This window comes from Pseudophryne corroboree, chromosome 3 (genome assembly GCF_028390025.1).
Source record: "Pseudophryne corroboree isolate aPseCor3 chromosome 3, aPseCor3.hap2, whole genome shotgun sequence".
Classification (NCBI taxonomy): Eukaryota; Metazoa; Chordata; class Amphibia; order Anura; family Myobatrachidae; genus Pseudophryne; species Pseudophryne corroboree.
The window spans coordinates 547,228,513-547,251,270 of NC_086446.1; the positions used below are offsets into that span (position 1 = coordinate 547,228,513).

The 22,758-nt window shown below is 33.4% G+C and overlaps 22 non-coding genes across 22 annotated transcripts; all 22 read left to right on the forward strand.

Moving 5' to 3' along the window:
• The first annotated feature begins 1,676 nt into the window (after window positions 1–1,676).
• On the forward strand, window positions 1,677–1,758 carry TRNAL-AAG (transfer RNA leucine (anticodon AAG)). Its single transcript has one exon. It is a non-coding gene; the product is annotated as a tRNA-Leu (tRNA).
• Window positions 1,759–2,020: 262 nt separating this feature from the next.
• On the forward strand, window positions 2,021–2,102 carry TRNAL-UAG (transfer RNA leucine (anticodon UAG)). Its single transcript has one exon. It is a non-coding gene; the product is annotated as a tRNA-Leu (tRNA).
• Window positions 2,103–2,751: 649 nt separating this feature from the next.
• Window positions 2,752–2,833, forward strand: TRNAL-AAG (transfer RNA leucine (anticodon AAG)). Its single transcript has one exon. It is a non-coding gene; the product is annotated as a tRNA-Leu (tRNA).
• Window positions 2,834–3,095: 262 nt separating this feature from the next.
• Window positions 3,096–3,177, forward strand: TRNAL-UAG (transfer RNA leucine (anticodon UAG)). Its single transcript has one exon. It is a non-coding gene; the product is annotated as a tRNA-Leu (tRNA).
• Window positions 3,178–4,878: 1,701 nt separating this feature from the next.
• On the forward strand, window positions 4,879–4,960 carry TRNAL-AAG (transfer RNA leucine (anticodon AAG)). The gene has a single exon. It is a non-coding gene; the product is annotated as a tRNA-Leu (tRNA).
• A 262-nt stretch (window positions 4,961–5,222) lies between these two features.
• On the forward strand, window positions 5,223–5,304 carry TRNAL-UAG (transfer RNA leucine (anticodon UAG)). Its single transcript has one exon. It is a non-coding gene; the product is annotated as a tRNA-Leu (tRNA).
• A 1,702-nt stretch (window positions 5,305–7,006) lies between these two features.
• On the forward strand, window positions 7,007–7,088 carry TRNAL-AAG (transfer RNA leucine (anticodon AAG)). Its single transcript has one exon. It is a non-coding gene; the product is annotated as a tRNA-Leu (tRNA).
• A 262-nt stretch (window positions 7,089–7,350) lies between these two features.
• Window positions 7,351–7,432, forward strand: TRNAL-UAG (transfer RNA leucine (anticodon UAG)). The gene has a single exon. It is a non-coding gene; the product is annotated as a tRNA-Leu (tRNA).
• A 1,699-nt stretch (window positions 7,433–9,131) lies between these two features.
• On the forward strand, window positions 9,132–9,213 carry TRNAL-AAG (transfer RNA leucine (anticodon AAG)). Its single transcript has one exon. It is a non-coding gene; the product is annotated as a tRNA-Leu (tRNA).
• A 262-nt stretch (window positions 9,214–9,475) lies between these two features.
• Window positions 9,476–9,557, forward strand: TRNAL-UAG (transfer RNA leucine (anticodon UAG)). The gene has a single exon. It is a non-coding gene; the product is annotated as a tRNA-Leu (tRNA).
• A 1,699-nt stretch (window positions 9,558–11,256) lies between these two features.
• Window positions 11,257–11,338, forward strand: TRNAL-AAG (transfer RNA leucine (anticodon AAG)). The gene has a single exon. It is a non-coding gene; the product is annotated as a tRNA-Leu (tRNA).
• Window positions 11,339–11,600: 262 nt separating this feature from the next.
• TRNAL-UAG (transfer RNA leucine (anticodon UAG)) lies at window positions 11,601–11,682 on the forward strand. Its single transcript has one exon. It is a non-coding gene; the product is annotated as a tRNA-Leu (tRNA).
• Window positions 11,683–13,383: 1,701 nt separating this feature from the next.
• On the forward strand, window positions 13,384–13,465 carry TRNAL-AAG (transfer RNA leucine (anticodon AAG)). The gene has a single exon. It is a non-coding gene; the product is annotated as a tRNA-Leu (tRNA).
• A 262-nt stretch (window positions 13,466–13,727) lies between these two features.
• TRNAL-UAG (transfer RNA leucine (anticodon UAG)) lies at window positions 13,728–13,809 on the forward strand. Its single transcript has one exon. It is a non-coding gene; the product is annotated as a tRNA-Leu (tRNA).
• Window positions 13,810–15,509: 1,700 nt separating this feature from the next.
• Window positions 15,510–15,591, forward strand: TRNAL-AAG (transfer RNA leucine (anticodon AAG)). Its single transcript has one exon. It is a non-coding gene; the product is annotated as a tRNA-Leu (tRNA).
• Window positions 15,592–15,853: 262 nt separating this feature from the next.
• Window positions 15,854–15,935, forward strand: TRNAL-UAG (transfer RNA leucine (anticodon UAG)). The gene has a single exon. It is a non-coding gene; the product is annotated as a tRNA-Leu (tRNA).
• A 1,699-nt stretch (window positions 15,936–17,634) lies between these two features.
• TRNAL-AAG (transfer RNA leucine (anticodon AAG)) lies at window positions 17,635–17,716 on the forward strand. Its single transcript has one exon. It is a non-coding gene; the product is annotated as a tRNA-Leu (tRNA).
• A 262-nt stretch (window positions 17,717–17,978) lies between these two features.
• Window positions 17,979–18,060, forward strand: TRNAL-UAG (transfer RNA leucine (anticodon UAG)). Its single transcript has one exon. It is a non-coding gene; the product is annotated as a tRNA-Leu (tRNA).
• A 1,700-nt stretch (window positions 18,061–19,760) lies between these two features.
• Window positions 19,761–19,842, forward strand: TRNAL-AAG (transfer RNA leucine (anticodon AAG)). The gene has a single exon. It is a non-coding gene; the product is annotated as a tRNA-Leu (tRNA).
• A 262-nt stretch (window positions 19,843–20,104) lies between these two features.
• TRNAL-UAG (transfer RNA leucine (anticodon UAG)) lies at window positions 20,105–20,186 on the forward strand. The gene has a single exon. It is a non-coding gene; the product is annotated as a tRNA-Leu (tRNA).
• A 1,700-nt stretch (window positions 20,187–21,886) lies between these two features.
• Window positions 21,887–21,968, forward strand: TRNAL-AAG (transfer RNA leucine (anticodon AAG)). The gene has a single exon. It is a non-coding gene; the product is annotated as a tRNA-Leu (tRNA).
• Window positions 21,969–22,230: 262 nt separating this feature from the next.
• Window positions 22,231–22,312, forward strand: TRNAL-UAG (transfer RNA leucine (anticodon UAG)). The gene has a single exon. It is a non-coding gene; the product is annotated as a tRNA-Leu (tRNA).
• Window positions 22,313–22,758: the final 446 nt, after the last annotated feature.

Below are 22,758 nucleotides of genomic sequence, written 5' to 3' on the forward strand. Positions count from 1 at the left end.
CAGTGATGACAAAATCTTTTTCTCCACTAATAAGAAAAACAATAATAATAAAGACTTTTCTCCTCAATAGCTGATTGATATGATCCAGATGCATGAGCTAAAAATCAGCAGTGTCTAAGGTGCTGGATTAAGGTTCCAGTTTCTTTGGAGGCTTTGGATCAAAACCTACTGCCGCCATAATTATTTTTCCTAAGAAAAAATAAGTCATTGATGTCAAAGTGTTTTTCTTTACTAAACAGCAAATGAATAATAAAAAAATCCTTTCTCATTAATATTTTATGTCAATTGATGTACTTTTTTTAACCTTCCAAAACATTTTGTACATAACTTAAACACTTTTGGTATGACACTTCTTTTTAAGAATTTATTTAAAACAAAAAAAAATGTTTGTACTGTAATCTGTGCTATATGGCCCAGATCTGTGAGCTAAGAGTGTTCATTTGGTACCATGGCCGAGCGGTCTAAGGCCACTAAGCTGCTAAAATAAAATATTGGTAGGTTAAAAAGTTCATCATCTGCCCTAGATTTTAAAACAGTTTATCATAATTTCAAGAGTCTTCTCAAAATGTAAAAATAATATGTAAAATTATAAACTATGAGCTATGGAGTCAAGGTAGAAATGTGGCTGAGCGGTCTAAGATGCTGCGTTAAGGCTACAGTCTGTTTGGAGGCATGGGTTCAAATTCCACTGCTGTCATAATTATTTTCAAGATAAAACGACTGTCATTGATGTCAAAGTGTTTTTCTCCACTAAACAGCAAGTCAATAATAAAAAATCCTTTCTAATTAATATTGTCTGCTAATTTTGCACCTTTTTAAAATTTTTGTATTTTAAACACTTTTAACATGACACTTCTTTTCAAGTATTGATTTATAACTACACAATTTTTTCTTGTAATCTTAACTATATGATCCAGAACTCTGAGCTTTGAGTCAAAAGTATCCATGGGGTAGCAAGGGCGAGCGGTCTAAGGCACTGGATTTAGGGTCCAGTCTCTCTGGAGGCGTGGGTCTGAGTCCCACTGCTTCCATAATGATTTTACTATGAAAATGTCAGTCAGTGATGGCAATGTGTTTTTCTCCACTAATAAGAAAATCAATAATAATAAAGTCCTTTCTCCTCAACATCTGATCAATATGATCCAGATGCATTAGCTAAAAATCAGCAGTGTCTAAGGTGCTGGATTAAAGTTCCAGATTCTTTGGAGGAATTGGTTCAAAACCTACTGCCGCCATAATTATTTTCCCTGAGAAAAAATAAGTAATTGATGTCAAAGTGTTTTTTTCTCTACTAAACAGCAAATGAATAATAAAAATATCCTTTCTCATTGATATTTTATGTCCATTTATGTACTTTTTTAACCTTCCAAAACGTTTTGTACATAATTTAAACACTTTTTGCATTACACTTCTTTTTAAATATTGATTTAAAAAAATGTTTTTTACTGTAACCTGAGCTATATGACCCAGATCTGTGAGCTAAGAGTGTCCATGTGGTACCATGGCCGAGCGGTCTAAGGCCACTAAGTTGCTAAAGTAAAATATTGGAAGGTTGAAAAGTTCATCATCTGTCCTAGATTTTAAAACAGTTTATCACAATTTCAAGAGTCTTCTCAAACTTTAAAAATAATATGTAAAATAATAAACTATGACCTTTGGAGCCAAAATAGATATGTGGTAGCATGGCCGAGCGGTCTAAGGCGCTGGATTAAGGCTCCAGTCTCTTTGGAGGCGTGGGTTCAAATCCCACTGCTGCCATAATTATTTTCAAGAGAAAATGACATTTATTGATGTCAAACTGTTTTACTCTACTAAACAGCAAATCAATAATAAAAAATCCTTACTCATTAATATTGTCTACTAATTTTGTACCTTTTTTATGCTTCCTTAACTTTTTGTATTTTAAATACTTGTAACATGACACTTCTTTTCAAGTATTGATTTAAAACAACACATTTTTTCCCTGTAATCTCAACTGTATGATCCAGAACTGTGAGCATTCGGTCAAACAGGTCCATGTGGTAGCATGGCCGAGCGGTCTAAGGCGCTGGATTTAGGCTCCAGTCTCTCTGGAGGCGTGGGTTCAAATCCCACTGCTGCCATAATGATTTTACTATGAAAACATCAGTCAGTGATGACAAAATGTTTTTCTCCACTAATAAGAAAAACAATAATAATAAAGACTTTTCTCCTCAATAGCTGATTGATATGTTCCAGATGCATGAGCTAAAAATCAGCAGTGTCTAAGGTGCTGGATTAAGGTTCCAGTTTCTTTGGAGGCTTTGGATCAAAACCTACTGCCGCCATAATTATTTTTCCTAAGAAAAAATAAGTAATTGATGTCAAAGTGTTTTTCTTTACTAAACAGCAAATGAATAATAAAAAAATCCTTTCTCATTAATATTTTATGTCAATTGATGTACTTTTTTAACCTTCCAAAACATTTTGTACATAACTTAAACACTTTTGGTATGACACTTCTTTTTAAGAATTTATTTAAAACAAAAAAAAATGTTTGTACTGTAATCTGTGTTATATGGCCCAGATCTGTGAGCTAAGAGTGTTCATTTGGTACCATGGCCGAGCGGTCTAAGGCCACTAAGCTGCTAAAATAAAATATTGGAAGGTTGAAAAGTTCATCATCTGTCCTAGATTTTAAAACAGTTTATCACAATTTCAAGAGTCTTCTCAAACTTTAAAAATAATATGTAAAATAATAAACTATGACCTTTGGAGCCAAAATAGTTATGTGGTAGCATGGCCGAGCGGTCTAAGGCGCTGGATTAAGGCTCCCGTCTCTTTGGAGGCGTGGATTCAAATCCCACTGCTGCCATAATTATTTTCAAGAGAAAAAGACATTAATTGATGTCAAACTGTTTTACTCTACTAAACAGCAAATCAATAATAAAAAATCCTTACTCATTAATATTGTCTACTAATTTTGTACCTTTTTTATGCTTCCTTAACTTTTTGTATTTTAAATACTTGTAACATGACACTTCTTTTCAAGTATTGATTTAAAATAACACATTTTTTCCCTGTAATCTCAACTGTATGATCCAGAACTGTGAGCATTCGGTCAATCAGGTCCATGTGGTAGCATGGCTGAGCGGTCTAAGGCGCTAGATTTAGGCTCCAGTCTCTCTGGAGGCGTGGGTTCAAATCCCACTGCTGCCATAATGATTTTACTATGAAAACATCAGTCAGTGATGACAAAATGTTTTTCTCCACTAATAAGAAAAACAATAATAATAAAGACTTTTCTCCTCAATAGCTGATTGATATGATCCAGATGCATGAGCTAAAAATCAGCAGTGTCTAAGGTGCTGGATTAAGGTTCCAGTTTCTTTGGAGGCTTTGGATCAAAACCTACTGCCGCCATAATTATTTTTCCTAAGAAAAAATAAGTCATTGATGTCAAAGTGTTTTTCTTTACTAAACAGCAAATGAATAATAAAAAAATCCTTTCTCATTAATATTTTATGTCAATTGATGTACTTTTTTAACCTTCCAAAACATTTTGTACATAACTTAAACACTTTTGGTATGACACTTCTTTTTAAGAATTTATTTAAAACAAAAAAAATGTTTGTACTGTAATCTGTGCTATATGGCCCAGATCTGTGAGCTAAGAGTGTTCATTTGGTACCATGGCCGAGCGGTCTAAGGCCACTAAGCTGCTAAAATAAAATATTGGTAGGTTAAAAAGTTCATCATCTGCCCTAGATTTTAAAACAGTTTATCATAATTTCAAGAGTCTTCTCAAAATGTAAAAATAATATGTAAAATTATAAACTATGAGCTATGGAGTCAAGGTAGAAATGTGGCTGAGCGGTCTAAGATGCTGCATTAAGGCTCCAGTCTGTTTGGAGGCATGGGTTCAAATTCCACTGCTGTCATAATTATTTTCAAGATAAAACGACTGTCATTGATGTCAAAGTGTTTTTCTCCACTAAACAGCAAGTCAATAATAAAAAATCCTTTCTAATTAATATTGTCTGCTAATTTTGTACCTTTTTTAAATTTTTGTATTTTAAACACTTTTAACATGACACTTCTTTTCAAGTATTGATTTATAACTACACAATTTTTTCTTGTAATCTTAACTATATGATCCATAACTCTGAGCTTTGAGTCAAAAGTATCCATGGGGTAGCAAGGGCGAGTGGTCTAAGGCACTGGATTTAGGTTCCAGTCTCTCTGGAGGCGTGGGTCTGAATCCCACTGCTTCCTTAATGATTTTACTATAAAAATGTCAGTCAGTGATGGCAATGTGTTTTTCTCCACTAATAAGAAAATCAATAATAATAAAGTCCTTTCTCCTCAACATCTGATCAATATGATCCAGATGCATTAGCTAAAAATCAGCAGTGTCTAAGGTGCTGGATTAAAGTTCCAGATTCTTTGGAGGAATTGGTTCAAAACCTACTGCCGCCATAATTATTTTCCCTGAGAAAAAATAAGTAATTGATGTCAAAGTGTTTTTTTCTCTACTAAACAGCAAATGAATAATAAAAATATCCTTTCTCATTGATATTTTATGTCCATTTATGTACTTTTTTAACCTTCCAAAACGTTTTGTACATAATTTAAACACTTTTTGCATTACACTTCTTTTTAAATATTGATTTAAAAAAATGTTTTTTACTGTAACCTGAGCTATATGACCCAGATCTGTGAGCTAAGAGTGTCCATGTGGTACCATGGCCGAGCGGTCTAAGGCCACTAAGTTGCTAAAGTAAAATATTGGAAGGTTGAAAAGTTCATCATCTGTCCTAGATTTTAAAACAGTTTATCACAATTTCAAGAGTCTTCTCAAACTTTAAAAATAATATGTAAAATAATAAACTATGACCTTTGGAGCCAAAATAGATATGTGGTAGCATGGCCGAGCGGTCTAAGGCGCTGGATTAAGGCTCCAGTCTCTTTGGAGGCGTGGGTTCAAATCCCACTGCTGCCATAATTATTTTCAAGAGAAAATGACATTTATTGATGTCAAACTGTTTTACTCTACTAAACAGCAAATCAATAATAAAAAATCCTTACTCATTAATATTGTCTACTAATTTTGTACCTTTTTTATGCTTCCTTAACTTTTTGTATTTTAAATACTTGTAACATGACACTTCTTTTCAAGTATTGATTTAAAACAACACATTTTTTCCCTGTAATCTCAACTGTATGATCCAGAACTGTGAGCATTCGGTCAAACAGGTCCATGTGGTAGCATGGCCGAGCGGTCTAAGGCGCTGGATTTAGGCTCCAGTCTCTCTGGAGGCGTGGGTTCAAATCCCACTGCTGCCATAATGATTTTACTATGAAAACATCAGTCAGTGATGACAAAATGTTTTTCTCCACTAATAAGAAAAACAATAATAATAAAGACTTTTCTCCTCAATAGCTGATTGATATGTTCCAGATGCATGAGCTAAAAATCAGCAGTGTCTAAGGTGCTGGATTAAGGTTCCAGTTTCTTTGGAGGCTTTGGATCAAAACCTACTGCCGCCATAATTATTTTTCCTAAGAAAAAATAAGTAATTGATGTCAAAGTGTTTTTCTTTACTAAACAGCAAATGAATAATAAAAAAATCCTTTCTCATTAATATTTTATGTCAATTGATGTACTTTTTTAACCTTCCAAAACATTTTGTACATAACTTAAACACTTTTGGTATGACACTTCTTTTTAAGAATTTATTTAAAACAAAAAAAAATGTTTGTACTGTAATCTGTGTTATATGGCCCAGATCTGTGAGCTAAGAGTGTTCATTTGGTACCATGGCCGAGCGGTCTAAGGCCACTAAGCTGCTAAAATAAAATATTGGTAGGTTAAAAAGTTCATCATCTGCCCTAGATTTTAAAACAGTTTATCATAATTTCAAAAGTCTTCTCAAAATGTAAAAATAATATGTAAAATTATAAACTATGAGCTATGGAGCCAAGGTAGAAATGTGGCTGAGCAGTCTAAGATGCTGCATTAAGGCTCCAGTCTGTTTGGAGGCATGGGTTCAAATTCCACTGCTGTCATAATTATTTTCAAGATAAAACGACTGTCATTGATGTCAAAGTGTTTTTCTCCACTAAACAGCAAGTCAATAATAAAAAAATCCTTTCTAATTAATATTGTCTGCTAATTTTGTACCTTTTTTAAATTTTTGTATTTTAAACACTTTTAACATGACACTTCTTTTCAAGTATTGATTTATAACTACACAATTTTTTCTTGTAATCTTAACTATATGATCCATAACTCTGAGCTTTGAGTCAAAAGTATCCATGGGGTAGCAAGGGCGAGTGGTCTAAGGCACTGGATTTAGGTTCCAGTCTCTCTGGAGGCGTGGGTCTGAATCCCACTGCTTCCATAATGATTTTACTATGAAAATGTCAGTCAGTGATGGCAATGTGTTTTTCTCCACTAATAAGAAAATCAATAATAATAAAGTCCTTTCTCCTCAACATCTGATCAATATGATCCAGATGCATTAGCTAAAAATCAGCAGTGTCTAAGGTGCTGGATTAAAGTTCCAGATTCTTTGGAGGAATTGGTTCAAAACCTACTGCCGCCATAATTATTTTCCCTGAGAAAAAATAAGTAATTGATGTCAAAGTGTTTTTTCTCTACTAAACAGCAAATGAATAATAAAAATATCCTTTCTCATTGATATTTTATGTCAATTTATGTACTTTTTTTAACCTTCCAAAACGTTTTGTACATAATTTAAACACTTTTTGCATTACACTTCTTTTTAAATATTGATTTAAAAAAATGTTTTTACTGTAACCTGAGCTATATGACCCAGATCTGTGAGCTAAGAGTGTCCATGTGGTACCATGGCCGAGCGGACTAAGGCCACTAAGTTGCTAAAGTAAAATATTGGAAGGTTGAAAAGTTCATCATCTGTCCTAGATTTTAAAACAGTTTATCACAATTTCAAGAGTCTTCTCAAACTTTAAAAATAATATGTAAAATAATAAACTATGACCTTTGGAGCCAAAATAGTTATGTGGTAGCATGGCCGAGCGGTCTAAGGCGCTGGATTAAGGCTCCCGTCTCTTTGGAGGCGTGGATTCAAATCCCACTGCTGCCATAATTATTTTCAAGAGAAAAAGACATTAATTGATGTCAAACTGTTTTACTCTACTAAACAGCAAATCAATAATAAAAAATCCTTACTCATTAATATTGTCTACTAATTTTGTACCTTTTTTATGCTTCCTTAACTTTTTGTATTTTAAATACTTGTAACATGACACTTCTTTTCAAGTATTGATTTAAAATAACACATTTTTTCCCTGTAATCTCAACTGTATGATCCAGAACTGTGAGCATTCGGTCAATCAGGTCCATGTGGTAGCATGGCTGAGCGGTCTAAGGCGCTAGATTTAGGCTCCAGTCTCTCTGGAGGCGTGGGTTCAAATCCCACTGCTGCCATAATGATTTTACTATGAAAACATCAGTCAGTGATGACAAAATGTTTTTCTCCACTAATAAGAAAAACAATAATAATAAAAACTTTTCTCCTCAATAGCTGATTGATATGATCCAGATGCATGAGCTAAAAATCAGCAGTGTCTAAGGTGCTGGATTAAGGTTCCAGTTTCTTTGGAGGCTTTGGATCAAAACCTACTGCCGCCATAATTATTTTTCCTAAGAAAAAATAAGTCATTGATGTCAAAGTGTTTTTCTTTACTAAACAGCAAATGAATAATAAAAAAATCCTTTCTCATTAATATTTTATGTCAATTGATGTACTTTTTTAACCTTCCAAAACATTTTGTACATAACTTAAACACTTTTGGTATGACACTTCTTTTTAAGAATTTATTTAAAACAAAAAAAATGTTTGTACTGTAATCTGTGCTATATGGCCCAGATCTGTGAGCTAAGAGTGTTCATTTGGTACCATGGCCGAGCGGTCTAAGGCCACTAAGCTGCTAAAATAAAATATTGGTAGGTTAAAAAGTTCATCATCTGCCCTAGATTTTAAAACAGTTTATCATAATTTCAAGAGTCTTCTCAAAATGTAAAAATAATATGTAAAATTATAAACTATGAGCTATGGAGTCAAGGTAGAAATGTGGCTGAGCGGTCTAAGATGCTGCATTAAGGCTCCAGTCTGTTTGGAGGCATGGGTTCAAATTCCACTGCTGTCATAATTATTTTCAAGATAAAACGACTGTCATTGATGTCAAAGTGTTTTTCTCCACTAAACAGCAAGTCAATAATAAAAAATCCTTTCTAATTAATATTGTCTGCTAATTTTGTACCTTTTTTAAATTTTTGTATTTTAAACACTTTTAACATGACACTTCTTTTCAAGTATTGATTTATAACTACACAATTTTTTCTTGTAATCTTAACTATATGATCCATAACTCTGAGCTTTGAGTCAAAAGTATCCATGGGGTAGCAAGGGCGAGTGGTCTAAGGCACTGGATTTAGGTTCCAGTCTCTCTGGAGGCGTGGGTCTGAATCCCACTGCTTCCTTAATGATTTTACTATAAAAATGTCAGTCAGTGATGGCAATGTGTTTTTCTCCACTAATAAGAAAATCAATAATAATAAAGTCCTTTCTCCTCAACATCTGATCAATATGATCCAGATGCATTAGCTAAAAATCAGCAGTGTCTAAGGTGCTGGATTAAAGTTCCAGATTCTTTGGAGGAATTGGTTCAAAACCTACTGCCGCCATAATTATTTTCCCTGAGAAAAAATAAGTAATTGATGTCAAAGTGTTTTTTCTCTACTAAACAGCAAATGAATAATAAAAATATCCTTTCTCATTGATATTTTATGTCAATTTATGTACTTTTTTAACCTTCCAAAACGTTTTGTACATAATTTAAACACTTTTTGCATTACACTTCTTTTTAAATATTGATTTAAAAAAATGTTTTTACTGTAACCTGAGCTATATGACCCAGATCTGTGAGCTAAGAGTGTCCATGTGGTACCATGGCCGAGCGGTCTAAGGCCACTAAGTTGCTAAAGTAAAATATTGGAAGGTTGAAAAGTTCATCATCTGTCCTAGATTTTAAAACATTTTATCACAATTTCAAGAGTCTTCTCAAACTTTAAAAATAATATGTAAAATAATAAACTATGACCTTTGGAGCCAAAATAGATATGTGGTAGCATGGCCGAGCGGTCTAAGGCGCTGGATTAAGGCTCCAGTCTCTTTGGAGGCGTGGGTTCAAATCCCACTGCTGCCATAATTATTTTCAAGAGAAAATGACATTTATTGATGTCAAACTGTTTTACTCTACTAAACAGCAAATCAATAATAAAAAATCCTTACTCATTAATATTGTCTACTAATTTTGTACCTTTTTTATGCTTCCTTAACTTTTTGTATTTTAAATACTTGTAACATGACACTTCTTTTCAAGTATTGATTTAAAACAACACATTTTTTCCCTGTAATCTCAACTGTATGATCCAGAACTGTGAGCATTCGGTCAATCAGGTCCATGTGGTAGCATGGCTGAGCAGTCTAAGGCGCTAGATTTAGGCTCCAGTCTCTCTGGAGGCGTGGGTTCAAATCCCACTGCTGCCATAATGATTTTACTATGAAAACATCAGTCAGTGATGACAAAATGTTTTTCTCCACTAATAAGAAAAACAATAATAATAAAGACTTTTCTCCTCAATAGCTGATTGATATGATCCAGATGCATGAGCTAAAAATCAGCAGTGTCTAAGGTGCTGGATTAAGGTTCCAGTTTCTTTGGAGGCTTTGGATCAAAACCTACTGCCGCCATAATTATTTTTCCTAAGAAAAAATAAGTCATTGATGTCAAAGTGTTTTTCTTTACTAAACAGCAAATGAATAATAAAAAAATCCTTTCTCATTAATATTTTATGTCAATTGATGTACTTTTTTAACCTTCCAAAACATTTTGTACATAACTTAAACACTTTTGGTATGACACTTCTTTTTAAGAATTTATTTAAAACAAAAAAAATGTTTGTACTGTAATCTGTGCTATATGGCCCAGATCTGTGAGCTAAGAGTGTTCATTTGGTACCATGGCCGAGCGGTCTAAGGCCACTAAGCTGCTAAAATAAAATATTGGTAGGTTAAAAAGTTCATCATCTGCCCTAGATTTTAAAACAGTTTATCATAATTTCAAGAGTCTTCTCAAAATGTAAAAATAATATGTAAAATTATAAACTATGAGCTATGGAGTCAAGGTAGAAATGTGGCTGAGCGGTCTAAGATGCTGCATTAAGGCTCCAGTCTGTTTGGAGGCATGGGTTCAAATTCCACTGCTGTCATAATTATTTTCAAGATAAAACGACTGTCATTGATGTCAAAGTGTTTTTCTCCACTAAACAGCAAGTCAATAATAAAAAATCCTTTCTAATTAATATTGTCTGCTAATTTTGTACCTTTTTTAAATTTTTGTATTTTAAACACTTTTAACATGACACTTCTTTTCAAGTATTGATTTATAACTACACAATTTTTTCTTGTAATCTTAACTATATGATCCATAACTCTGAGCTTTGAGTCAAAAGTATCCATGGGGTAGCAAGGGCGAGTGGTCTAAGGCACTGGATTTAGGTTCCAGTCTCTCTGGAGGCGTGGGTCTGAATCCCACTGCTTCCTTAATGATTTTACTATAAAAATGTCAGTCAGTGATGGCAATGTGTTTTTCTCCACTAATAAGAAAATCAATAATAATAAAGTCCTTTCTCCTCAACATCTGATCAATATGATCCAGATGCATTAGCTAAAAATCAGCAGTGTCTAAGGTGCTGGATTAAAGTTCCAGATTCTTTGGAGGAATTGGTTCAAAACCTACTGCCGCCATAATTATTTTCCCTGAGAAAAAATAAGTAATTGATGTCAAAGTGTTTTTTCTCTACTAAACAGCAAATGAATAATAAAAATATCCTTTCTCATTGATATTTTATGTCAATTTATGTACTTTTTTAACCTTCCAAAACGTTTTGTACATAATTTAAACACTTTTTGCATTACACTTCTTTTTAAATATTGATTTAAAAAAATGTTTTTACTGTAACCTGAGCTATATGACCCAGATCTGTGAGCTAAGAGTGTCCATGTGGTACCATGGCCGAGCGGTCTAAGGCCACTAAGTTGCTAAAGTAAAATATTGGAAGGTTGAAAAGTTCATCATCTGTCCTAGATTTTAAAACATTTTATCACAATTTCAAGAGTCTTCTCAAACTTTAAAAATAATATGTAAAATAATAAACTATGACCTTTGAAGCCAAAATAGATATGTGGTAGCATGGCCGAGCGGTCTAAGGCGCTGGATTAAGGCTCCAGTCTCTTTGGAGGCGTGGGTTCAAATCCCACTGCTGCCATAATTATTTTCAAGAGAAAATGACATTTATTGATGTCAAACTGTTTTACTCTACTAAACAGCAAATCAATAATAAAAAATCCTTACTCATTAATATTGTCTACTAATTTTGTACCTTTTTTATGCTTCCTTAACTTTTTGTATTTTAAATACTTGTAACATGACACTTCTTTTCAAGTATTGATTTAAAACAACACATTTTTTCCCTGTAATCTCAACTGTATGATCCAGAACTGTGAGCATTCGGTCAAACAGGTCCATGTGGTAGCATGGCCGAGCGGTCTAAGGCGCTGGATTTAGGCTCCAGTCTCTCTGGAGGCGTGGGTTCAAATCCCACTGCTGCCATAATGATTTTACTATGAAAACATCAGTCAGTGATGACAAAATGTTTTTCTCCACTAATAAGAAAAACAATAATAATAAAGACTTTTCTCCTCAATAGCTGATTGATATGATCCAGATGCATGAGCTAAAAATCAGCAGTGTCTAAGGTGCTGGATTAAGGTTCCAGTTTCTTTGGAGGCTTTGGATCAAAACCTACTGCCGCCATAATTATTTTTCCTAAGAAAAAATAAGTCATTGATGTCAAAGTGTTTTTCTTTACTAAACAGCAAATGAATAATAAAAAAATCCTTTCTCATTAATATTTTATGTCAATTGATGTACTTTTTTAACCTTCCAAAACATTTTGTACATAACTTAAACACTTTTGGTATGACACTTCTTTTTAAGAATTTATTTAAAACAAAAAAAATGTTTGTACTGTAATCTGTGCTATATGGCCCAGATCTGTGAGCTAAGAGTGTTCATTTGGTACCATGGCCGAGCGGTCTAAGGCCACTAAGCTGCTAAAATAAAATATTGGTAGGTTAAAAAGTTCATTATCTGCCCTAGATTTTAAAACAGTTTATCATAATTTCAAGAGTCTTCTCAAAATGTAAAAATAATATGTAAAATTATAAACTATGAGCTATGGAGTCAAGGTAGAAATGTGGCTGAGCGGTCTAAGATGCTGCATTAAGGCTCCAGTCTGTTTGGAGGCATGGGTTCAAATTCCACTGCTGTCATAATTATTTTCAAGATAAAACGACTGTCATTGATGTCAAAGTGTTTTTCTCCACTAAACAGCAAGTCAATAATAAAAAATCCTTTCTAATTAATATTGTCTGCTAATTTTGTACCTTTTTTAAATTTTTGTATTTTAAACACTTTTAACATGACACTTCTTTTCAAGTATTGATTTATAACTACACAATTTTTTCTTGTAATCTTAACTATATGATCCATAACTCTGAGCTTTGAGTCAAAAGTATCCATGGGGTAGCAAGGGCGAGTGGTCTAAGGCACTGGATTTAGGTTCCAGTCTCTCTGGAGGCGTGGGTCTGAATCCCACTGCTTCCTTAATGATTTTACTATAAAAATGTCAGTCAGTGATGGCAATGTGTTTTTCTCCACTAATAAGAAAATCAATAATAATAAAGTCCTTTCTCCTCAACATCTGATCAATATGATCCAGATGCTTTAGCTAAAAATCAGCAGTGTCTAAGGTGCTGGATTAAAGTTCCAGATTCTTTGGAGGAATTGGTTCAAAACCTACTGCCGCCATAATTATTTTCCCTGAGAAAAAATAAGTAATTGATGTCAAAGTGTTTTTTCTCTACTAAACAGCAAATGAATAATAAAAATATCCTTTCTCATTGATATTTTATGTCAATTTATGTACTTTTTTTTAACCTTCCAAAACGTTTTGTACATAATTTAAACACTTTTTGCATTACACTTTTTTTTAAATATTGATTTAAAAAAATGTTTTTACTGTAACCTGAGCTATATGACCCAGATCTGTGAGCTAAGAGTGTCCATGTGGTACTATGGCCGAGCAGACTAAGGCCACTAAGTTGCTAAAGTAAAATATTGGAAGGTTGAAAAGTTCATCATCTGTCCTAGATTTTAAAACAGTTTATCACAATTTCAAGAGTCTTCTCAAACTTTAAAAATAATATGTAAAATAATAAACTATGACCTTTGGAGCCAAAATAGATATGTAGTAGCATGGCCGAGCGGTCTAAGGCACTGGATTAAGGCTCCAGTCTCTTTGGAGGCGTGGGTTCAAATCCCACTGCTGCCATAATTATTTTCAAGAGAAAATGACATTTATTGATGTCAAACTGTTTTACTCTACTAAACAGCAAATCAATAATAAAAAATCCTTACTCATTAATATTGTCTACTAATTTTGTACCTTTTTTATGCTTCCTTAACTTTTTGTATTTTAAATACTTGTAACATGACACTTCTTTTCAAGTATTGATTTAAAACAACACATTTTTTCCCTGTAATCTCAACTGTATGATCCAGAACTGTGAGCATTCGGTCAAACAGGTCCATGTGGTAGCATGGCCGAGCGGTCTTAGGCGCTGGATTTAGGCTACAGTCTCTCTGGAGGCGTGGGTTCAAATCCCACTGCTGCCATAATGATTTTACTATGAAAGCATCAGTCAGTGATGACAAAATGTTTTTCTCCACTAATAAGAAAAACAATAATAATAAAGACTTTTCTCCTCAATAGCTGATTGATATGTTCCAGATACATGAGCTAAAAATCAGCAGTGTCTAAGGTGCTGGATTAAGGTTCCAGTTTCTTTGGAGGCTTTGGATCAAAACCTACTGCCGCCATAATTATTTTTCCTAAGAAAAAATAAGTCATTGATGTCAAAGTGTTTTTCTTTACTAAACAGCAAATGAATAATAAAAAAATCCTTTCTCATTAATATTTTATGTCAATTGATGTACTTTTTTAACCTTCCAAAACATTTTGTACATAACTTAAACACTTTTGGTATGACACTTCTTTTTAAGAATTTATTTAAAAAAAAAAAAATGTTTGTACTGTTATCTGTGCTATATGGCCCAGATCTGTGAGCTAAGAGTGTTCATTTGGTACCATGGCCAAGCGGTCTAAGGCCACTAAGCTGCTAAAATAAAATATTGGTAGGTTAAAAAGTTCATCATCTGCCCTAGATTTTAAAACAGTTTATCATAATTTCAAAAGTCTTCTCAAAATGTAAAAATAATATGTAAAATTATAAACTATGAGCTATGGAGCCAAGGTAGAAATGTGGCTGAGCGGTCTAAGATGCTGCATTAAGGCTCCAGTCTGTTTGGAGGCATGGGTTCAAATTCCACTGCTGTCATAATTATTTTCAAGATAAAACGACTGTCATTGATGTCAAAGTGTTTTTCTCCACTAAACAGCAAGTCAATAATAAAAAATCCTTTCTAATTAATATTGTCTGCTAATTTTGTACCTTTTTTAAATTTTTGTATTTTAAACACTTTTAACATGACACTTCTTTTCAAGTATTGATTTATAACTACACAATTTTTTCTTGTAATCTTAACTATATGATCCATAACTCTGAGCTTTGAGTCAAAAGTATCCATGGGGTAGCAAGGGCGAGTGGTCTAAGGCACTGGATTTAGGTTCCAGTCTCTCTGGAGGCGTGGGTCTGAATCCCACTGCTTCCATAATGATTTTACTATGAAAATGTCAGTCAGTGATGGCAATGTGTTTTTCTCCACTAATAAGAAAATCAATAATAATAAAGTCCTTTCTCCTCAACATCTGATCAATATGATCCAGATGCATTAGCTAAAAATCAGCAGTGTCTAAGGTGCTGTATTAAAGTTCCAGATTCTTTGGAGGAATTGGTTCAAAACCTACTGCCGCCATAATTATTTTCCCTGAGAAAAAATAAGTAATTGATGTCAAAGTGTTTTTTCTCTACTAAACAGCAAATGAATAATAAAAATATCCTTTCTCATTGATATTTTATGTCAATTTATGTACTTTTTTTAACCTTCCAAAACGTTTTGTACATAATTTAAACACTTTTTGCATTACACTTCTTTTTAAATATTGATTTAAAAAAATGTTTTTACTGTAACCTGAGCTATATGACCCAGATCTGTGAGCTAAGAGTGTCCATGTGGTACCATGGCCGAGCGGACTAAGGCCACTAAGTTGCTAAAGTAAAATATTGGAAGGTTGAAAAGTTCATCATCTGTCCTAGATTTTAAAACAGTTTATCACAATTTCAAGAGTCTTCTCAAACTTTAAAAATAATATGTAAAATAATAAACTATGACCTTTGGAGCCAAAATAGTTATGTGGTAGCATGGCCGAGCGGTCTAAGGCGCTGGATTAAGGCTCCAGTCTCTTTGGAGGCGTGGGTTCAAATCCCACTGCTGCCATAATTATTTTCAAGAGAAAAAGACATTAATTGACATTAAACTGTTTTACTCTACTAAACAGCAAATCAATAATAAAAAATCCTTACGCATTAATATTGTCTACTAATTTTGTACCTTTTTTATGCTTCCTTAACTTTTTGTATTTTAAATACTTGTAACATGACACTTCTTTTCAAGTATTGATTTAAAATAACACATTTTTTCCCTGTAATCTCAACTGTATGATCCAGAACTGTGAGCATTCGGTCAATCAGGTCCATGTGGTAGCATGGCTGAGCGGTCTAAGGCGCTAGATTTAGGCTCCAGTCTCTCTGGAGGCGTGGGTTCAAATCCCACTGCTGCCATAATGATTTTACTATGAAAACATCAGTCAGTGATGACAAAATGTTTTTCTCGACTAATAAGAAAAACAATAATAATAAAGACTTTTCTCCTCAATAGCTGATTGATATGATCCAGATGCATGAGCTAAAAATCAGCAGTGTCTAAGGTGCTGGATTAAGGTTCCAGTTTCTTTGGAGGCTTTGGATCAAAACCTACTGCCGCCATAATTATTTTTCCTAAGAAAAAATAAGTCATTGATGTCAAAGTGTTTTTCTTTACTAAACAGCAAATGAATAATAAAAAAATCCTTTCTCATTAATATTTTATGTCAATTGATGTACTTTTTTAACCTTCCAAAACATTTTGTACATAACTTAAACACTTTTGGTATGACACTTCTTTTTAAGAATTTATTTAAAACAAAAAAAATGTTTGTACTGTAATCTGTGCTATATGGCCCAGATCTGTGAGCTAAGAGTGTTCATTTGGTACCATGGCCGAGCGGTCTAAGGCCACTAAGCTGCTAAAATAAAATATTGGTAGGTTAAAAAGTTCATCATCTGCCCTAGATTTTAAAACAGTTTATCATAATTTCAAGAGTCTTCTCAAAATGTAAAAATAATATGTAAAATTATAAACTATGAGCTATGGAGTCAAGGTAGAAATGTGGCTGAGCGGTCTAAGATGCTGCATTAAGGCTCCAGTCTGTTTGGAGGCATGGGTTCAAATTCCACTGCTGTCATAATTATTTTCAAGATAAAACGACTGTCATTGATGTCAAAGTGTTTTTCTCCACTAAACAGCAAGTCAATAATAAAAAATCCTTTCTAATTAATATTGTCTGCTAATTTTGTACCTTTTTTAAATTTTTGTATTTTAAACACTTTTAACATGACACTTCTTTTCAAGTATTGATTTATAACTACACAATTTTTTCTTGTAATCTTAACTATATGATCCATAACTCTGAGCTTTGAGTCAAAAGTATCCATGGGGTAGCAAGGGCGAGTGGTCTAAGGCACTGGATTTAGGTTCCAGTCTCTCTGGAGGCGTGGGTCTGAATCCCACTGCTTCCTTAATGATTTTACTATAAAAATGTCAGTCAGTGATGGCAATGTGTTTTTCTCCACTAAAAAGAAAATCAATAATAATAAAGTCCTTTCTCCTCAACATCTGATCAATATGATCCAGATGCATTAGCTAAAAATCAGCAGTGTCTAAGGTGCTGGATTAAAGTTCCAGATTCTTTGGAGGAATTGGTTCAAAACCTACTGCCGCCATAATTATTTTCCCTGAGAAAAAATAAGTAATTGATGTCAAAGTGTTTTTTCTCTACTAAACAGCAAATGAATAATAAAAATATCCTTTCTCATTGATATTTTATGTCAATTTATGTACTTTTTTAACCTTCCAAAACGTTTTGTACATAATTTAAACACTTTTTGCATTACACTTCTTTTTAAATATTGATTTAAAAAAATGTTTTTACTGTAACCTGAGCTATATGACCCAGATCTGTGAGCTAAGAGTGTCCATGTGGTACCATGGCCGAGCGGTCTAAGGCCACTAAGTTGCTAAAGTAAAATATTGGAAGGTAGAAAAGTTCATCATCTGTCCTAGATTTTAAAACATTTTATCACAATTTCAAGAGTCTTCTCAAACTTTAAAAATAATATGTAAAATAATAAACTATGACCTTTGGAGCCAAAATAGATATGTGGTAGCATGGCCGAGCGGTCTAAGGCGCTGGATTAAGGCTCCAGTCTCTTTGGAGGCGTGGGTTCAAATCCCACTGCTGCCATAATTATTTTCAAGAGAAAATGACATTTATTGATGTCAAACTGTTTTACTCTACTAAACAGCAAATCAATAATAAAAAATCCTTACTCATTAATATTGTCTACTAATTTTGTACCTTTTTTATGCTTCCTTAACTTTTTGTATTTTAAATACTTGTAACATGACACTTCTTTTCAAGTATTGATTTAAAACAACACATTTTTTCCCTGTAATCTCAACTGTATGATCCAGAACTGTGAGCATTCGGTCAAACAGGTCCATGTGGTAGCATGGCCGAGCGGTCTAAGGCGCTGGATTTAGGCTCCAGTCTCTCTGGAGGCGTGGGTTCAAATCCCACTGCTGCCATAATGATTTTACTATGAAAACATCAGTCAGTGATGACAAAATGTTTTTCTCCACTAATAAGAAAAACAATAATAATAAAGACTTTTCTCCTCAATAGCTGATTGATATGATCCAGATGCATGAGCTAAAAATCAGCAGTGTCTAAGGTGCTGGATTAAGGTTCCAGTTTCTTTGGAGGCTTTGGATCAAAACCTACTGCCGCCATAATTATTTTTCCTAAGAAAAAATAAGTCATTGATGTCAAAGTGTTTTTCTTTACTAAACAGCAAATGAATAATAAAAAAATCCTTTCTCATTAATATTTTATGTCAATTGATGTACTTTTTTAACCTTCCAAAACATTTTGTACATAACTTAAACACTTTTGGTATGACACTTCTTTTTAAGAATTTATTTAAAACAAAAAAAATGTTTGTACTGTAATCTGTGCTATATGGCCCAGATCTGTGAGCTAAGAGTGTTCATTTGGTACCATGGCCGAGCGGTCTAAGGCCACTAAGCTGCTAAAATAAAATATTGGTAGGTTAAAAAGTTCATCATCTGCCCTAGATTTTAAAACAGTTTATCATAATTTCAAGAGTCTTCTCAAAATGTAAAAATAATATGTAAAATTATAAACTATGAGCTATGGAGTCAAGGTAGAAATGTGGCTGAGCGGTCTAAGATGCTGCATTAAGGCTCCAGTCTGTTTGGAGGCATGGGTTCAAATTCCACTGCTGTCATAATTATTTTCAAGATAAAACGACTGTCATTGATGTCAAAGTGTTTTTCTCCACTAAACAGCAAGTCAATAATAAAAAATCCTTTCTAATTAATATTGTCTGCTAATTTTGTACCTTTTTTAAATTTTTGTATTTTAAACACTTTTAACATGACACTTCTTTTCAAGTATTGATTTATAACTACACAATTTTTTCTTGTAATCTTAACTATATGATCCATAACTCTGAGCTTTGAGTCAAAAGTATCCATGGGGTAGCAAGGGCGAGTGGTCTAAGGCACTGGATTTAGGTTCCAGTCTCTCTGGAGGCGTGGGTCTGAATCCCACTGCTTCCTTAATGATTTTACTATAAAAATGTCAGTCAGTGATGGCAATGTGTTTTTCTCCACTAATAAGAAAATCAATAATAATAAAGTCCTTTCTCCTCAACATCTGATCAATATGATCCAGATGCATTAGCTAAAAATCAGCAGTGTCTAAGGTGCTGGATTAAAGTTCCAGATTCTTTGGAGGAATTGGTTCAAAACCTACTGCCGCCATAATTATTTTCCCTGAGAAAAAATAAGTAATTGATGTCAAAGTGTTTTTTCTCTACTAAACAGCAAATGAATAATAAAAAATATCCTTTCTCATTGATATTTTATGTCAATTTATGTACTTTTTTAACCTTCCAAAACGTTTTGTACATAATTTAAACACTTTTTGCATTACACTTCTTTTTAAATATTGATTTAAAAAAATGTTTTTACTGTAACCTGAGCTATATGACCCAGATCTGTGAGCTAAGAGTGTCCATGTGGTACCATGGCCGAGCGGTCTAAGGCCACTAAGTTGCTAAAGTAAAATATTGGAAGGTTGAAAAGTTCATCATCTGTCCTAGATTTTAAAACATTTTATCACAATTTCAAGAGTCTTCTCAAACTTTAAAAATAATATGTAAAATAATAAACTATGACCTTTGGAGCCAAAATAGATATGTGGTAGCATGGCCGAGCGGTCTAAGGCGCTGGATTAAGGCTCCAGTCTCTTTGGAGGTGTGGGTTCAAATCCCACTGCTGCCATAATTATTTTCAAGAGAAAATGACATTTATTGATGTCAAACTGTTTTACTCTACTAAACAGCAAATCAATAATAAAAAATCCTTACTCATTAATATTGTCTACTAATTTTGTACCTTTTTTATGCTTCCTTATCTTTTTGTATTTTAAATACTTGTAACATGACACTTCTTTTCAAGTATTGATTTAAAACAACACATTTTTTCCCTGTAATCTCAACTGTATGATCCAGAACTGTGAGCATTCGGTCAAACAGGTCCATGTGGTAGCATGGCCGAGCGGTCTAAGGCGCTGGATTTAGGCTCCAGTCTCTCTGGAGGCGTGGGTTCAAATCCCACTGCTGCCATAATGATTTTACTATGAAAACATCAGTCAGTGATGACAAAATGTTTTTCTCCACTAATAAGAAAAACAATAATAATAAAGACTTTTCTCCTCAATAGCTGATTGATATGATCCAGATGCATGAGCTAAAAATCAGCAGTGTCTAAGGTGCTGGATTAAGGTTCCAGTTTCTTTGGAGGCTTTGGATCAAAACCTACTGCCGCCATAATTATTTTTCCTAAGAAAAAATAAGTCATTGATGTCAAAGTGTTTTTCTTTACTAAACAGCAAATGAATAATAAAAAAATCCTTTCTCATTAATATTTTATGTCAATTGATGTACTTTTTTAACCTTCCAAAACATTTTGTACATAACTTAAACACTTTTGGTATGACACTTCTTTTTAAGAATTTATTTAAAACAAAAAAAATGTTTGTACTGTAATCTGTGCTATATGGCCCAGATCTGTGAGCTAAGAGTGTTCATTTGGTACCATGGCCGAGCGGTCTAAGGCCACTAAGCTGCTAAAATAAAATATTGGTAGGTTAAAAAGTTCATCATCTGCCCTAGATTTTAAAACAGTTTATCATAATTTCAAGAGTCTTCTCAAAATGTAAAAATAATATGTAAAATTATAAACTATGAGCTATGGAGTCAAGGTAGAAATGTGGCTGAGCGGTCTAAGATGCTGCATTAAGGCTCCAGTCTGTTTGGAGGCATGGGTTCAAATTCCACTGCTGTCATAATTATTTTCAAGATAAAACGACTGTCATTGATGTCAAAGTGTTTTTCTCCACTAAACAGCAAGTCAATAATAAAAAATCCTTTCTAATTAATATTGTCTGCTAATTTTGTACCTTTTTTAAATTTTTGTATTTTAAACACTTTTAACATGACACTTCTTTTCAAGTATTGATTTATAACTACACAATTTTTTCTTGTAATCTTAACTATATGATCCATAACTCTGAGCTTTGAGTCAAAAGTATCCATGGGGTAGCAAGGGCGAGTGGTCTAAGGCACTGGATTTAGGTTCCAGTCTCTCTGGAGGCGTGGGTCTGAATCCCACTGCTTCCTTAATGATTTTACTATAAAAATGTCAGTCAGTGATGGCAATGTGTTTTTCTCCACTAATAAGAAAATCAATAATAATAAAGTCCTTTCTCCTCAACATCTGATCAATATGATCCAGATGCATTAGCTAAAAATCAGCAGTGTCTAAGGTGCTGGATTAAAGTTCCAGATTCTTTGGAGGAATTGGTTCAAAACCTACTGCCGCCATAATTATTTTCCCTGAGAAAAAATAAGTAATTGATGTCAAAGTGTTTTTTCTCTACTAAACAGCAAATGAATAATAAAAAATATCCTTTCTCATTGATATTTTATGTCAATTTATGTACTTTTTTAACCTTCCAAAACGTTTTGTACATAATTTAAACACTTTTTGCATTACACTTCTTTTTAAATATTGATTTAAAAAAATGTTTTTACTGTAACCTGAGCTATATGACCCAGATCTGTGAGCTAAGAGTGTCCATGTGGTACCATGGCCGAGCGGTCTAAGGCCACTAAGTTGCTAAAGTAAAATATTGGAAGGTTGAAAAGTTCATCATCTGTCCTAGATTTTAAAACATTTTATCACAATTTCAAGAGTCTTCTCAAACTTTAAAAATAATATGTAAAATAATAAACTATGACCTTTGGAGCCAAAATAGATATGTGGTGGCATGGCCGAGCGGTCTAAGGCGCTGGATTAAGGCTCCAGTCTCTTTGGAGGCGTGGGTTCAAATCCCACTGCTGCCATAATTATTTTCAAGAGAAAATGACATTTATTGATGTCAAACTGTTTTACTCTACTAAACAGCAAATCAATAATAAAAAATCCTTACTCATTAATATTGTCTACTAATTTTGTACCTTTTTTATGCTTCCTTATCTTTTTGTATTTTAAATACTTGTAACATGACACTTCTTTTCAAGTATTGATTTAAAACAACACATTTTTTCCCTGTAATCTCAACTGTATGATCCAGAACTGTGAGCATTCGGTCAAACAGGTCCATGTGGTAGCATGGCCGAGCGGTCTAAGGCGCTGGATTTAGGCTCCAGTCTCTCTGGAGGCGTGGGTTCAAATCCCACTGCTGCCATAATGATTTTACTATGAAAACATCAGTCAGTGATGACAAAATGTTTTTCTCCACTAATAAGAAAAACAATAATAATAAAGACTTTTCTCCTCAATAGCTGATTGATATGATCCAGATGCATGAGCTAAAAATCAGCAGTGTCTAAGGTGCTGGATTAAGGTTCCAGTTTCTTTGGAGGCTTTGGATCAAAACCTACTGCCGCCATAATTATTTTTCCTAAGAAAAAATAAGTCATTGATGTCAAAGTGTTTTTCTTTACTAAACAGCAAATGAATAATAAAAAAATCCTTTCTCATTAATATTTTATGTCAATTGATGTACTTTTTTAACCTTCCAAAACATTTTGTACATAACTTAAACACTTTTGGTATGACACTTCTTTTTAAGAATTTATTTAAAACAAAAAAAATGTTTGTACTGTAATCTGTGCTATATGGCCCAGATCT